This window comes from Dermacentor variabilis, chromosome 6 (assembly GCF_050947875.1).
Source record: "Dermacentor variabilis isolate Ectoservices chromosome 6, ASM5094787v1, whole genome shotgun sequence".
Lineage (NCBI taxonomy): Eukaryota > Metazoa > Arthropoda > Arachnida > Ixodida > Ixodidae > Dermacentor > Dermacentor variabilis.
This window is the reverse complement of record NC_134573.1, coordinates 165907690-165924353: the sequence shown is the minus strand read 5'-3', so window position 1 is coordinate 165924353 and position 16664 is coordinate 165907690. Positions and strand designations below refer to the sequence as shown.

At 47.6% G+C, this 16664-nt stretch overlaps 1 protein-coding gene across 4 annotated transcripts in view; it reads left to right on the top strand.

Moving 5' to 3' along the window:
* LOC142585677 (potassium voltage-gated channel protein Shaw-like) overlaps positions 1-16664 on the top strand; it is a 117941-nt gene that overhangs the window by 69553 nt on the left and 31724 nt on the right. The window lies entirely within an intron of this gene.

The following is a 16664-nucleotide window of genomic DNA, read 5'->3' as shown; positions in this document are numbered from 1 at the left end:
TAATAAAGATTTACCACATTGCATTCGAGACTCCTCCCCCTCCGTGATCGGTCCACCTGACTTCCTTAAAAAGCTGTGTCAACGAAAGTCAACTCGAAAGAAGACAACGTCAATGCACGTGCGCGTAAAAGAAGGCGAATGAAAAAGCTAGACATCAACAGAAGAAACAGTGGATCTCGAAAAAATGTATTACTACTAGCGTCATCTGCGAAGTATGCACTACCATGCGCGCGGGCTATCCGGAATGTTCCCGCACGTCACACGCTAACGCCGTGCGCGTAGAGTTTGTGTGCTGTTGAAGACGAGGTCTTCTTTGCTGACTTCACACGGGTTTGGCGTATCTGCATAATGGCTCTCTTGTAACCACTTCCAGAAAAAAAAAGAAGGCTCAACCGAATGTCGAGGATAAGGAAGACAAGGTCGACGTAATTGCACCTGCGATACGAACAATATGGGAAATGAGTGAATAATGAACGTGGGAAAGAGATAGAAAGAGACTTATTAGAGAGATATAATCAGCATTTAATGACGACTCATTTGAACCACCCTGTACGTCCCCTTTTACTTTAGCGTCGATACTTGGTTGAGCCGTTCTTTTGATCCCTCTGTCTCCTGTTATACCTCTTTTGAAGTTCAGGGTAGCAGACTAGATGTTTGGCTTTCGGTTAACCTCGCTCACCTTTCAGATCTCGTCTCTCTCTTCATGTTGGAATATAACTTAAATAACACCATTTGTTAAGAGTGTTTAAGCACAATTCGTCGCTCAGAAAGGGAACTTGTTACGTTGTGTGAGCTGACAGCGTGCCTGTACTGTGATTGCGCTAATCCTGTCCTAGTTTTGCTGCATTTTTTCGCTTACTAAAGCTGTCTTCTTGCTAAATGTGTTGCTTTGGACATCTTGGAGTGCTAAACTGTCACTTCAGCTGCGCTTATTATTGATACCCAGTTTGCGGCTTTCAAATCGCAAGTCTCCCTTTATTTGTAAAAGAGTATCCCTACTTCCTATGCATTACGTATTAGTTAAACAGCGGCGCTAATTGGATACTTATATACACCGGCCGCGATACTGGACTCCGGGTCTTCCAAGCGCACCTATAGCTTCGTGCGTCGCGCAGTGACCGCGTGCGTACGAGATATCGAAGCAGAGGCGCGCCGGGCTGCTTTGTATGCGCCTGTTCAAAGGCCGTGTCGGCGTACGGGCCAGCGAGCTCAAAAGAGGCGTTCTTTTGTGAGCGGCGCGCCACGCGCTTTTGTTCGGCATTTACGGTCGCGTTTTCTTGTTCCGCTGACGTCCGCTTCTCATCTTCCCGTGTGGTCGTGGTGGTGTGACTCCACGGAGGAGGCTTTTATGGGTCGGGCGGCTCGGTACAGAACGGTGCGTCCGAAAGGCGGGCACCGACAGCAGTGCGCGGTTTACTGCCCACCCTTGAACGGCCAAGCCACGCTAACGAGTGAAGCATTTGTCGTGTACGGTCCTCGTGCCTGTGCGAGTCACAAACCTCTAGACGCATTAACGGAGTTGTGCTTACACTTGCGCACGCGTGTGCAGGCTATTGCGCTGGCATACGCGGTCGGTCTCGCTGCTTTATTGCAGACTGTCTGGTTTTAAGTATCCCTGGTGGTTTAGATGCTCGCGCAGCCAGTCTTTGGTATGCTGAGAACTTAGTTTTCGCCCATCTAGAAAGAAAGAGATCGCGAAAATTAGTACGCGTCCTTGATCAGTCTTTAGCGGCCACAAAAAGCGAGAGGAGATACGCTAAGCATCAGGCACCCTGAGCACACTTACTCCGCAAGTGTTATGTCTGCGCAATTGCAAACTGTGTCTGAAGGCGATTCGGTAAAAAGTTAAGAAATGCATTTATGTTATACAACCGATTGCTCATTGTGGTTTGTCATGGGAGAATAATAGTGATGCAGCTAAAGAAGTGTAATGGAGCTACATGTTAAATTTAAGTGTGTTTCGAAAATAAAAATAAATTCCACGAACTCTTCATTCTATCAGTGTTGGAGACTGGGCTAGTTGATAGCTAAGGATGTAACTTCGTAGCAAAGAAATAACGGACGAGGCAGAAGGAAGGAAGGAAAAAGTGGAGAAGGAAAGCCAGGGAAGTAAACCAGTTTAGCTTAACCGGTTTGCTACCCAACACATGGGAGTGGGATGGGGGGGATGAAAGATGGGGAAAGGAGAGAGAGAGCACATAGCACAGTACACACATCGTCCGTTAGAGTCCATCGCTCTTGCGTGGTACGTGACATCACTGTCACAGCCACTTGTCCAATCCCATCTCTTTCAAAAACCGAAGTAGTCCCTTCGTCGCCTTCAGCTGCGATGTCTTCTGTCGGTGGCATGTGAAAATAATTTCGAGGGACAATGGTCTAGTGTGAAGGTGTGCTAGAACGGATGCGAGGGACTGTCGCTGAACATTATATTCAGGACAGTCACGCCGGAACACACAAGCGCTGACTTCCAACTAAAGGTTTATTTCTGATACAATATAATTGTACACGAAAAGTCATGCGCATGAGCCGCATTATAATAGCACAAGGGCACCACCGGACGTTGCGAAGAAGAAAAAAATAGGCGGAAACACTTAAGACTACTTTCGTGAGGGAATGCGAGGGCAGTATAGTCGCTTTGGTTAATCGCCTCTTTCTTTTTCTACGTGTTCCGTGCCCGTAGCAAGCTCTCGCCTGCGTTTCAACTGCGCCTCGGTAAGGCCAAATTAAAGTGCGCCAAGCATCTCAACGCGCCCGCTTGCCTGCGAGGAGTTCGTAACTCGAAGGACCGCTGAGCACATTACGGGCTCTGTGTCGCATAAAATCCAGAGTCAGTGTCCTGTATCCAGCGTCGACCGCCTTCTAGCGAAAAAAAAAAAAACATTCAGAACCAGGTATATACAATCACGCCGGCCATCCATGTAGCGCAAAGAAGTTACTGAACTAATTGAATTTCTCAAATTAAAATGCATAAAAAAATTGCAAAGTACGACTTACACAGAACCGACAGACATGACAGCCTCGCAATGTAATTTGAATATACGAGAAAACATAATTGTGACAGGCATAAACTCAAACACGAAGCCCTTTTCCAGTGTTTCTACCATTCATAGAGCGGCGCGCCCGGTTCCTTGCAACACCGCCAGATGGCGCTCGCCTCCACACGTCGTGGCCCACGCAAGGGGCCGCGTTTGTACCAGAGAGCTCGCCTTCGTGCACAGCATTCGCCACCAGCGTTTGCCGGTCAACATTACGGTAGCATAAGCTGCAATTGCCGGGAAGCCTGAGAAGCACTCAGGGATCTTTGCGTGCTATCGCGTTCCACACTTAAAGGCGAAGCTTAAGCCTCCTTCAAATTTTATTTTATGCACTCATTTGATACACTCATGACGTGGCGCCACGTCCTACCCATTGGCGGCACCATCACGTGCCCAACGACGCACGCACTACGCCACACGTTTAGTCAGCCGGATGGATGGAACGTGACGTCCGCAATGAGGCACGTATTAGGCACACATTCAGTTAACTAGAACCGTGCAGCCGCAATGGCGTCGGGGGACAAAAAAGCCGCCGTGGCCTCGAGGCAGTGTACCCGTCTCGCACCGCGAGGCCCGAGTTCGATTCCCGCACAAACCGAAATTCACGTAGCTTTCTTTTCAAAAGCATTAATTTCATTAGTTTACAGGAACCTCCCTGAGAAAAATGACGCCAATTTGAGTGTTCTTTTATGTGGTTTTAGTCTTTGCCGTCGGCCATTTTTGGTACCATCATTCGGTCACCCCGCCGTCTACAACGCCTGATTTTTGTGCAATGGGGCATATAATGATTTCGCATTAAAGATGTTAGAATTCAAGAAACGGTGCCAGAACTTGTTTGGCAGCTATCGCCTACACTTATACACCTATATAGACAGCGTAATTTCTTGCTTGTACATCACTGTACATCTCTCTCAGGTTATTGCTTGAGATAGATGTGAAGCGTAGCATTTGTGGGACTCGATCAATCATTCATCTCCCACGGGACACTAGCGTTGAATGGACGTCGTGATTTCCTTGAAACAAACTCTGAGACATTTTCTGTGAGAAGCTCAGGAAGCTTTCTTTCAATTTTTTTTTTTACGTGAGCATTACGCTGCAAGTAGCCTATGAGGGTATATTTTGTGCAAGTAATGGTTGTGAGAAGCACAATGTATCCCAAGTGCGGCAGGCGTGGCCGATGTCGTTTTTCAATAATTGAATTTGTATGTCGAGGGCGTCTCGCGCTTAAGTCACTTTCTCTCAGCTTCACCCTTGGCCCTACAAAGAGCTTCACGTTCTAATTGTGGCGTCGGCCGTCGCCTTTTTCTAAGGACGCGTGTTCCTTGTACGGGCAACTTCGATGCGAGCGGCTTGCTGCTTGAATGTTTCTGCAGCCCAGTGTTTTCGCACTGTTTCGGACCGGCGATGTCGATCCTCTCTCCGACGTAGCAGCGGCCGTCTCTTCTTCAGATGTGACGGTCTCGCGAAGTCGATGCGTTTGATGATTTGAATTTGCCTATAAGCTTCGCGTCCGTGGCTTCAAAAACTCTCTTATGACTTTAATTATTACGCTTTTCAGTTCCAAATTTCCAAGCACTCGTATTTCTTTAAATACAGCAAGGCAATTAGTCTCTGCAAGCATGCGTAATTATTGCGAAAAGTTGCATTTATGACCATTTTTCTTTTGTTGTTGTTGAGAGTGGTCAAGTCGCAAAGTCGCAAAGGCTTTTAAGCACGAAGTTTAGGCAAATGCCTGAAGTGCCTATCATTCCCATTCTGCCTGAACCTCGATATTTGCAGTTCTCGTAGATACTAGCGGCAGAGTTTCATTAAAAGAAAATTAAGAAACTGTATGGCTGTCACTTGGCGCTGATGTAAATGCGTGCACCCGCCTCGTCTTCACCCCTTGGCTTAGTTTCTTCATTTTCGACGCCACGCCCCTCCCTCTCGCTCGAAGCTCCTTTCGGCTATAACGTACAACGCCAAACACCCTTAAATTACCCGTAAATGCTACGGCATCAAACATAATTGGTATTACACTTTAACAGAGGAGATTGGTCACACTTGTTTTCTCTTGTAATATCGTGTAAAATCGTGTATTGCGTAAAACTGTCTAATAATGACCTTTATTAATAAATATTGGTGTGGCAAGGGCCCTATGGCCAAGCAGTTAAACTGCGCTTCCTGCGAAAGTTCCAAGACAACGTTTGTAAAAAATAAAATGGACGGTTGGATCTTCAATGGAAGCGAAACGGGTAACAATGGGGTTAGCGGTGCAGCCTTCTTTGTCACTTGTGACCCATATTTGCGGCATGTGCACTTCCTTAGTGATTAGATGTACAGCTCCAAGTGTTCCCGACATGTCACCCACACCGTCGCCTGCTCTTCCTCGCTTGCAGGCTCCCCCGCGTTCCCTTTCAGAAACTTGCCAAGGTTGAACACTGGGCGTGTTGGTATAGCATATTAGAGGTTGGATTGCGCTACATTTTGACGAGACACGCAGAAGAGAAACACACACCACAGAGCGCTTTGTGGTGTGTGTTTCTCTTCTACGTGTCTCGTCAAAATGTTGCGGAATCCAACCTCTAATGCCCTTTCAAAAGCAGCATCCTCTTCAGCTGTCAACGACTGTCACGAGTATCATGTTCGGTGCATCGCCGAGACGACTACTATACTTTAGAGCTAAATGTCAGTTGAAAGAGAGAGAGAGAGAGAGAGAAAGGCAAAGGAACAACAGGGAGGTTAACCAGAGATTATCTCCGGTTGGCTACCCTGTACTGGGGGAGGGGCAAGGGGATGCAAAGTAGCGCAATGTCCTTGGCTGCCCTTTCTGTACGTGTTTCGCTAAACGGCCACGGTTCCAAGACACCATGCGGTTAATCCGCCTGCTTTTTCCTCTTCCTTTCTTTCCCCACAAGCTTCTTCCGAGCTGTAGTCTCGCCTCATCCTACCAGATTCGACTAGGGACAAACATTCGGGAACAAATCACCTGTCGCGCCTCCTCGTGCGTCGATACGCAGGACACCGAGATTCAATGAACGCGTAACTCGATCTGAGAGAAAAGATAAGCGCCACGCCACATCGGGCCCGCACTCACACCAAGCGACGAGCAGCGTGCGGCCCGCCGGCGACAACGCCAGACGGGCGCTGTGGGACGTCGCGTCGCGATTTCCAGTCGTCGTCGTCGTTGGCGTGGCCAGCGCTGCAGGCCCTGTCACGTGACTCACGCGTGCATCGATTGGGAAGCCTCCCCCTCCCCCAACCTAGACTCACCTGGAAGCCTCGGGCTGCGGCAGACATCGATCGTGCAACGGTCGCCCGCCGCCGGCACTGCGTGCCACGGCGCGGACCCCGCTCTTTTTGGCGATGCGCCGCAATGCTTTTTTCCCCCGCCCGCGTGGACACTGCAGCAGGTGCCGCCTCGATGCCGGCCTGCGTACTTCGCTCGGTTCGAGCGATTCACGGCGATAAGCGCTGGACACGAAGAAAATATCGCAGTGAAAAAAATGGCGGTGCGATCGTTTATAGATGCGGGAGCCGACGCTTACGAATCACGTGTCAGTCAAGTATCGCCTTGGGAAGTTGCTGTTGCAACGTCGCGATCAGCCCGCGTCTATTTCTCAGTTCGAGCTATTCGCCGCCGCGCATATAAAATTTGAAGAGGACCCAATGAAGAGGACAGTGCGAACGTCTGTGTGCGACAGCAGACTCTTTACACGACTTGTAAATCATGTATGTGTCGCTATCAGAAACCGCTGCTGCAGCTGCCGTCTCGACGTCAGTTGACAAATAACTTTCCCTTTGCACATTTGGGACAGTTTGCCTTGAGACGAAGAACGCGAAGGGAGGCAGGTAGAAATATTTAGTATAGCTCTCAATAAACGAAGGAAATAAACAAAGGAAATAAACACGGGGACAGCCTCAGTGCCGACATTCAACCGCTTCCTTACTGATGCGAGCCTTGCACGACTATGGAGTAGCCAGTACATGTTCACGCTTATCGTGCACTACATACAACGAACCGTGCAGTGTCAGCTGACCCAAAATGAAATTTTCATGCTGGTGAGAGCAGGAAAACTTACCGGAAAAGCGTCCGGTTAGCTACCATACCCAGGGAGAGTGCCGAAGGCTATACAATGTGGCAAAGCGTCCCATTTAGCTGGATTCACACGACGCACTGAATTCGGTGGCCGAGCATGACACAGTTGTGCCGCAATGAATTGCGACACCAGCAGCTTATCTGCTTTGCCCTTGTGTGCGGCGTGATTGGGTCGCACTGAGCCGCGCAGTGCTCCTCCACAATAATTTATTTTGTCGTTTCAATCCAGTTTCAGGAACTGCCTCAGGCACGTCGCGTCCGTTACTTATTAAGTCTCGTCCGTTACTTATTACAGTATATATTTTACGGGCTTTGTCAGAAGGGCGCGGGGCTGGTTTCCTGGGCTAAAAAAAAAAATAAAGTGGCCGCATATCTACACGCTTCACAGCAAATGATGTGGAAACGCCTAAGAGGGGTCATACTTGTCGGTATATGGCATGCAATAAAAATGTTTTGCACGTTTCGTTCTCTTTTGACATTGGTGTCGTAAAGTGGCACACTGTTTTGAGACGGTTACAAGGCTCTGTGCCAATATCAAAATATTGATTGGACAACATCTGATTTGAACCAAAAGATGGTTAGAGACACTGAATGTAGAACCGAAATAATAATTTTCTTTTAAGAAATGCTTTTGGAAGTAGCTATCGGACACAGGAACATCGGCATAGTGCGCGGAAGGCCGGTAAACAAGCTATATACGAGCTCGACTGTAATCCAATCTGTGAATCGCTAAATAACCACTTGATGGATTTTTGTCGATGCCGCCGTATGCTTAAACACTGGCTTACTTGGTGTTCGACAAAGGACAAAGGGCCCGTGTGTTCCTTTACCAACCAGCGAAAGACCGCGCCGACGAAAATTTGAACAGAGGCAGAGACGGCACGTCAGCGCTGACACTAAGTTGTGTGCGCGCTGTTTTTCATTCATCAACAAGTCCAAGTCTATCCACCATAACCAACTAGCTAAGTATACGATACTCCTTATGATAAGGTATTCTTTACTAACATGAAATGGAACAAAAGCGGGGAATGCTGGCATGGATGTCGTTATTTTTCCGTGTTTGAGGGCTTCGGCGCCACCACGGAGAGGTCGAGGGCTTCAAGTGGCTGTCGTGCTCGACCAACCCCTCAAGGCCTTGATTTCTTTAGTAGTTTGTGAAGGAGGGAACGTTACGCAGAGGCTTAAAGGATTGATTGTTGTTTAGCGAGGAAAATTAAGGTCAGTAATCATGAGGATGCTTGCTGCTGTATATTCTTCTTTATTGCAGCCACCGTTGTAGACTTCGCCCAAACGACCTAACGGTATAGCCTTGCAGTTTTCCGCCTTTGAGAGCGAGAGAGATGAAGAGGAAAGGCAGGGAGTTATGATGCGCGCAGAATCGCGGTAGTTCGTCTATCTACAAAAGTAGTAACATGAGTTGTTTTAAGGGCTGGTGACGATAGATCAGCCTTTGTCGTGATGCCAGGTATTGTCAGGTTGATTTTTGGCTGAACGAGGCACCCTGGAGGAATCGAAGGTCTTGTAGCCGGAGTGAAACAAGCTGGCGATTATTCACCATGTGCGGTTATCCGAATTGACTTGACGGAGATAGGCACATATATTGATTATCGTCATTAGGTGGCACAGGCTGATGAATGTAGGTGAGGTCACGGCGAATGAACACCAAAACCTTACTGTTTTCACCAACAGTTGACGACATAAACGATTCATATCCAGAAAGCTTGATCGTGTTCCATAAGGTTGCCTCGCAAATGACGATAATGGTAAACATATTCGCATACATGAACCGACGGAAATCCGAAATGCGCACTCCGAGTCCACGAGCATTCCACTGAAAGATAGCTGTTAGTCGGAATTCATCCCTGAAGTATACAGTGGCTGGGGAGCGATGATTTACTCAAGGGTTGCCAGCACCGCGCTCAGAGCGTCCAGTACTTGAAGCGCACTTCTGGCAGACGGTGTGTGCGTGTTGTATAGCAACACGCGAATGGCATTCATTAAAGGCCTAGAAAGAGCTATCATTTGCTCATTTCTTCCGCGGCTCCTCGGATAGAGCACCTTGCAGTACTGGGGGCGGCTTCTGCTGTGGCTCTTCTGCCAGTCGTGTACGCGTAAGTGGTGCTCATTCCTTCGTAAAGATTTATCTGGGAGTTTTCTCCCTTCCAACATCGGTGTTTGAAGTGCTGGGAACCTCCGCTGACGGTGCTGCTTGACAAGCCGACCTACATTACAGAAAGACTGTAATGATCCCGTCCTTTCTTTTTTTTTCTTTCACACCTTACTTTTGTCCTCGCTCTTCTTTCCGTCTTTACTTCCCCTTTCCCTTCCCCTAGTGCAGGGTAGCAAACCGGAGGTTTTAAGTCTGGTTAACCTCCCTGCCTTTCTCTCATTTGCATCTTTCTCTCTCTCTCTCTTACCGCTACGCCACGCCAGCCGACGTTGATATTTTCCGTCGTGAGGACCTTCGATGGTGACGTCGTCTTCGCCGGACTTTCTCAGCGGCCTCTTTGTGGGTAGAGCTGTCTCTCACCATTTGTTTAAGAAAGGTGATCTCTTTCTTGATCTGGGGACCGTCTTTGGAAGAGGTGCAGTGATCACGCTGACAGTTAGGACATTTCAACGTGGTTGCGCTGCGGTTGTCTTCTGAGTGGGGTTCGGCGCATCGAGGGCAAACTGCGGAATTTCTGCAAACACCTTTCACATGGCCAATCTTCTGACAGTTGAAGCATTGTATTGCTCTTGGAATAAATGGTCGAAGCTGGCGGCGAATGTGGCCAACCTTCACGTAGGATGGAAGACAGTCGCATTTGAACGTTATCTTCACACGACGTGTGTTACCGAGGCGACCAACGTGCACGATGATGTTGTGTTCACTTGCTGGTTTTATGAGAACTGGGAGGACTGCGTTAAGTATTTCATTGTCAATGTCATTGTCAACTCCTGTTATTGTGGCACCATTCGTTGGCACGATGGATCGGACCTTGATGTTCCCCAGCTGCGTTACTTGTTGTAGTGCGTTCAGCGCGCTCGGGTTCAACACATGGATTGCCAGGATGTTTCTCCGAGTGTTTATCCTGATATCCTTCATCTCGTTCGGCACTGTGTTTTCTAGATACGCGGAGAGTGCTTGCCTATTGAGGACGCGTACGTTGTCAGTAGCGTTCTCTGGCACAAACAGGATGGAGTGAGGCCATCGTTGCGGTGCAGTTTTCACGGTGGTCGAACTCTACGCCGAAGATGCGTTGATAATTCTTCGCTTGGCCTTGCGGTACTGGACAAGTCGAAAGCTGTCTTCCGAGGACTCGTCACCTGATGTGGATTACAGCTCGGTGTCCTCGCTATCGCTCGATGTATTTCTTCGCTTCCCTGGGAACCGAGAGGGTCCTTGCGGTGTATATCCATCACTGCGCTTTAGGGGGCGGCAGATTTGACAAGTGCAGTGAGGAATCCAGAAAAACACAGAGATGGGCGAGATGTGTTCCACAAGAGAAGCACTTCATGAAATGCAGAGTATGCACCAAATATGAAGTATACCTGGTGAAATACCAAATGATCTAATGGAAAGGAGATAGCCGCAGAAAGTTTCATGAAACAGTCTTCGAACGTTTCCGCTTCAAGAAGGTTTCATGGCTGGTCCCACCGTAGTGCCAGGGTAACACATGCGAATTCCACCTACCCTGTACGAGTCTGTATAGATACATTTCAGAACCTTCATTCGTGTACAGACTTCTCGAGACTAGTATGCTGTTACCACTCCCATTGACACTACCAGTGACAGTGATTCCTTCAAATACTATTCTTATCGATTCAAACACTCACCACCTTTATCACCTAATGTCCCACTTTACTTGCGATGTAATGAATCAACGAATGAATGAATGAATGAATGAATGAATGAATGAATGAATGAATGAATGAATGAATTATCATCTATCAAGGGAAGTTTTGCTGGATCATCGCCGTTTTTTATTCTGGTTAGCCCTTTTAACGATAAGATTAGTTGGGCGGAGTTGTGACGGACAATCCCAGAATCGCTAGATACACCCAAAACGTTCATTTTAAAGTTATAATATTTGAATATGCTTTGGTAATAGGCTAACGAATAATTGGGAGTAATGTCCTGTAGCTGTCTTACGGTTGTCAATTGAAGTGCCGGTCGCACGTCCATCAAAGGTGTTAGTTGAAACACGTCGTCTCCGCTTTTCAACGCTGCGGCTTCGACTGGGGAAAAAAAAAAAACGCTTTTCCTTCGCCGTACAACACCGAGGCTATTCTACTTCCCCAGGAGGAGTCGAATAAACGTGATTGGTCGACGTGACCCGGCCTTTATGGCAGCAATCTAATCTCAAGGCTGGTCGACGGAAGACCGCTAGCGCGATCCCTGCGGGTCCGACCAGCAAGACAGCTTCGAAATCAAGCGGTTTTCTGTCTGTCCACGACAAACTGCTCTTCCGATTACATCGCAGAGAGAGAGAGAGCGAGAAGCAGCGATGTGCAAGCGCAAGCGAAACCCACCTTGAGGGCCTCAGACCTGCTGTGTGCTTAGATTACTTACTCGTGTGTTTTTTTTTGGGGGGGGGGCTAGGGGGAGGGGGCGTCTTGTTAATTATGAGGCTGCATTCAGAGCACACGATGTGTGGTGAACGAAACTTCCGTGTGTCACCAGCGTGCATGCGAAGAATTGCTGCCTGTGGTTGTGGCCAACGGATGCCGCGTAAGCGACGCCGAGATTTCTCTGAAGTCAACGTTTGAACAAAGGGACCTTGTCTTTAGCGTTGATTCATCTTTCGTTTTCGACGACTTCTGACCACTTGAAGTCTACATCTACCTGGGAGCCTCTTTCTTGTACGGGTGTAATGAGCGATAGTGTTTCTAGTTCCGGTTGAGCATGCGTGCTTCATGTGTGTTTTCACATGTAACGCGGAGATAGCGAAAAAAAAAGGACAGAGAGATAGAGAGAGAGAAAGTGTATAGAGAAATGTGCACTGCATGTAGAACACGACCGAACACACAATCACGCCGTTGTGTGAAAATGACACCGGTGTTTGAACATTCCTGATGCAAAGAAATGGACGTGTGTAGGTTGCCCCACTTGATTAAAGTCCAGATTTTAAGATATGCACAAGGTCTCTACGAGGACACAACCAAACGCATGCCCTTGGCAATAGTGTGGAGCAAGTGGAACCATTATGTTGTATTCTGCTTTATTACGTAATTAGTGACGAGTAATTAACCAGCTTTGCAAGTATCAACCTTAGGGAAAAAAAACTTGCAATAAGAAAGTTGTTGATTTCTAGGAAACATCTAATTCAGCAGATTTGAGTTCCTTACTTGTTTCGTAATTATCTTTATGCGTCTTAAAAAAAACCCCGTGAGAGAAAAAGGAAAAAGAAACCCGTGAGACCATATCGATAAGAAGAATAGGCAACAAACCAGACAAGTAAATACAATGTTCCGTCATACACGGCACCTTTTAAAGCACTAAAATCGCGGCACTCAAGCGGACTGCTCATGTGCCCATTTTTCGTATTTCTCAGCCTCCCTTTAGGACACAGCAGAAAATGATTACGCAAGTAGCAGCACGTTAAAAACCACTGAAATATATGTTTCCTAAAAACACTGTATAATTTTCTCATTGGAAGCTTTGCTCTAAAGTTGATGCTTGCGAAGTTGGTCAGTCAACCTTCACCAATTATGCCGTTTAGCAGAATGCAGAAAATAGCATGACTTGCTCCGTGCGCTAGCCAACAACATGCGTTTTGCTCATTTCCATCTAGAGGGCTTCGGCATACTTTAAAACCTTGCCTAAAGTTAACTGGGCACACCTTGTAAAATGTGGGGCACCACGGTTGCGTAGCCGAGCACCCAGTAGATCCACCAAATTTTTTTTGATAAAACGCTTTTATTTACAGATGCTCTAATGAGAATAACCATCCAGAAAAGCAGTCAGTGGGTTCGGCACTCAACTCCAAAAGATACGCCGCCTACTTCCTCTTTGTCTCGCCGCAACGGTGGTGTTGCACAATGATGGTAGGCGAAGGCCCGTCATCGCACTGACAGGTGGAACAAGACTGCCATTTAAGGATGGCACAACTACCTTTTTTTAGAGGATGAAACAAAGCTAAAGGCAGAAGAACGGAAACAGACTGTTAGTGCTCCATTGTAGTAGGAGTTGAAGCAATTCACCAAATGCCCATGAATGCCGCAGACCGCCAAAAGTATAGGGTTCGAATAGCTTGTGCGAGCTCTTCGTCAGTGGTTTTGTTCCGGGAACTACAAACGCCTGGAATTCGTGCCCTCTTTTTGGATCGCTGAACGGAAACCACCCAGCTGCCCTTCTGCGATGCCTCATGGGACGCCCGGATTACAGGTAGAAATCTGCCACGCCACGATTACATGTACGCCACATGTGACTACAGTCGATCCACTTCCCCGTTACGATATGAGAAGCGGCTTCCCTATCCATCGCTTGAGTGAGCTTGGTGGCTCCGGCAGGGGGCTTGGTGCCCCCTGCCGGAGCCACTAATTGTTTATTTTCTCACAGGTCAGTGATGTAAACGCTTAGTACCATCCGGTAGAGATAATGACGTAACGCTAATGGGGCTATAAGTCCAATATTTTTGTTACTGTTGTACGTGGCTGTTATAATATGGTATGACTTTTGATGTTGACATCCGGCGATGTTGCGCTAAATCAAGGTCCGTCCTCAGAATATGAAACAGATAGGGATTCTACCAAGGACTTGCTAAAATACTAAAGGAACCAGGTAACACGAACAACACCTTAATTGAAAGAATTTGCTTACACTCTAAGACAAGTCGAACAGACCGTGTCTGTTATGCAAGTAAGATTGACTGCAATTCAAGAAGACTTAGTCCGTCTGCGACAGTGCGAGGAAAATGTGCTCGAGTGCTAAAATTCTATGTAACCATGATTAAAAATATCTGTGAACTCGCTAATGAGGTTTATGATTTAGAGAATAGGAGCCGCTGAGAGAGAGAGAGAGAGAGAGAGAGAGAGAAGAGAGAGAGCAAATGAGAAAGGAAAGGTAGGGAGGTTAACCAGGACTCAGCCCGGTTGGCCACCCTACACTGGGGAAAGGGAAAAGGGGACGGAAAGATTAACAGAAGAAGAGAAAATCTACTGGGTACATAATTTATTATTATATGGTGTAACTGAAGAACCTGACGCAGACGCCAAGTCTCTGGGAGACAAAGTCACACTAAATATCTTTAAACATTCGCTAGGCGTCGAAATCAACTCCTTTGGAGCAAGTCCACAGGGTCGGCTACTCGTCGCGGACAGCGCCCGCGCCCTATCACTCTGGGGTTGTACGATTTCATGGGGGAAGAAAACAAGATTTTTTTCGCGTTGTAACAAACTCAAGGTCACACAATTATCTATAGCTGATGGTCTTTCAAAAAAAAAAGAAACGAAACAAAAGAAACATTCTATCCAAGCTATGGCATTCAGCCGCAGATGAGAAGGCTAAGGGCGCAAGAGTTTCGCTTTCCTTTGACAAGTTGAAAGTCAATGGAACGACGTATGTTTGGTACCCTGTGAAATAACCGAGAAGGAAATTAACCGCGGTACCGCTGTTGCACGTGAACCAAAATCCAGAGCCGCTGTATCAGGGAAATCAAATGTGCAGAAGATGTGACAAAATAAAACCAAACCTTTACGAGTCTTGCTGTTTAACGCACGCAGTATAGAGTGGACAAAGTCGGGTTATTTGAAACTTTATTCCTTCATATAATCCACACATCCTAGTTGTAACAGAAACTTGGCTTCACGCGCGTATACAGGACAGTGAAGTCGTTCCAGCTTCCTGCAAATTAATCCTCCGAGACAGAACAGCTCGAGGAGGCGGAGTAGCCATTGCTAGAAAAAACAACTGACAATACAAAGTCTTCCAAGGTATCCCTGATCATGAAAGCTTATGGTGCAGAGCCACGCAGATAAAAGGACACTGCTTGGGTGCGCCCCCCCGTACCGCTTTCCCAATACTCCATCCAGATACTTAGAAGTAACGCACCAGAACATCTCACGGCATACAAATTCAAAGTTATTTTTTTTCTTCTGATGGATGACTTTAACTTACCAGGAATTAATTGGACTAACTCGAGCCACGACGGCAGGGAAGTCAGGATGGATGGATGGATGGATGCAAAAGTTTAATGAAGCTCCTGAGGTACGCGACTCAGCGCACTGCGGGCCTTTCCCACGTTGGGACAGTCAGGCCATGCCCGACCGCCGCGTCGTGGGCCTTCTGGATAGCCCATAGTTGCGCCCCGGCACCGGGACTTTTGATAGCGGAGAGCCACTTGTCCTCATTGATTTGTTCTGTGCCTCGTAACGAGGGGAAACGCCAGAGCATATGGTCTAGGCTAGCGAAGTCATTGCAGTGCCTGGAAGAACTAGTGGCATAAGTGTCGGTATAAAGCTTGTGGAGTAAAGTCGTGATTGGATACGAGCCTGTTTGCAATAATCTGAAGGTCAATGCCTGCGCTCTATTTAACTTCTTGTGTGGAAGGGAAAAGTCTCACCTACCGAGATAAAAGCGCTACGTAATTTCATTGTATGTGGTAGGTTGATCTCTGTTCTCCACCACTGCGGGCCGGCGTTGGAGTTCTCCATGGTCGCGGAAAGCGAGACCACGCGCCTTGGAGTGGGCCAGCTCGTCGAGATTTGTGGGGCCTCCCATGGTGGATCCCATGTGAGCGGGAACCACGCGAGAGTGTGGGTGGCGATGCTTTTGCCGTCGAGAATGCCACAGGCTTCCTTATACACGGCGCCAACGTTGAAGGCGCAGATGGTTGCCCTGGGCCGCTGTTTTGTAGCGATGCCATATGCCTTATTCTATGCTATTCTTATCAACCACCACACACGGCCGCCTGATCCCGTTGATAATGTGGGCAGACCGTCGCTCTGACCACTGGCCAAGCGCGAAAAGCCTGAAAAAGCATGGAATCGGAAAAGGCATCGCTACAAAATACCGGCCCTGGAGTCGCTGAAGTCAGGAACGCCGCACTTTTACTTTGCACCGCATTCGGATTTTCTTCGCACCAATTGGTCTGCGCCGACACTGGGATTGCTGTTACTTCCTCTTCTATTCTTGACCTGATGTTCGTGAGCAATGCACGGCAAGGATGCACTATCGCACAAGAAAAATCAATTTCGGATCACGAGTTGCTTTCAATAGCTTGTCTTATCGCAACAGCAGGTGCACCTTTCAAACAGTTCTTTGCCTGCGTCAAGGACAACGCACGCGCAGACGATGACGCGGTACTAGGCGCTTTGGATTCCAACCTGTCCAAACTTTACACTACAAACGACGTGCACTAATCGTGGCAACCATTTAAGAACTTTTTTTTTGTTTCTGTGAAAGAAATTATATTTCTACCCGTAAAAAAAATTGACTCGCCGTCCCGACCCCGCGAAAGTGGGTGACCAGTAAAGCTGCTAAAAACCACCACTACAACTGCCGAGGGGGGTATGCAATGCTTTATTGCTTTAGAGTAATGGTAGTAATAGTAATTTAGAGTAATGGT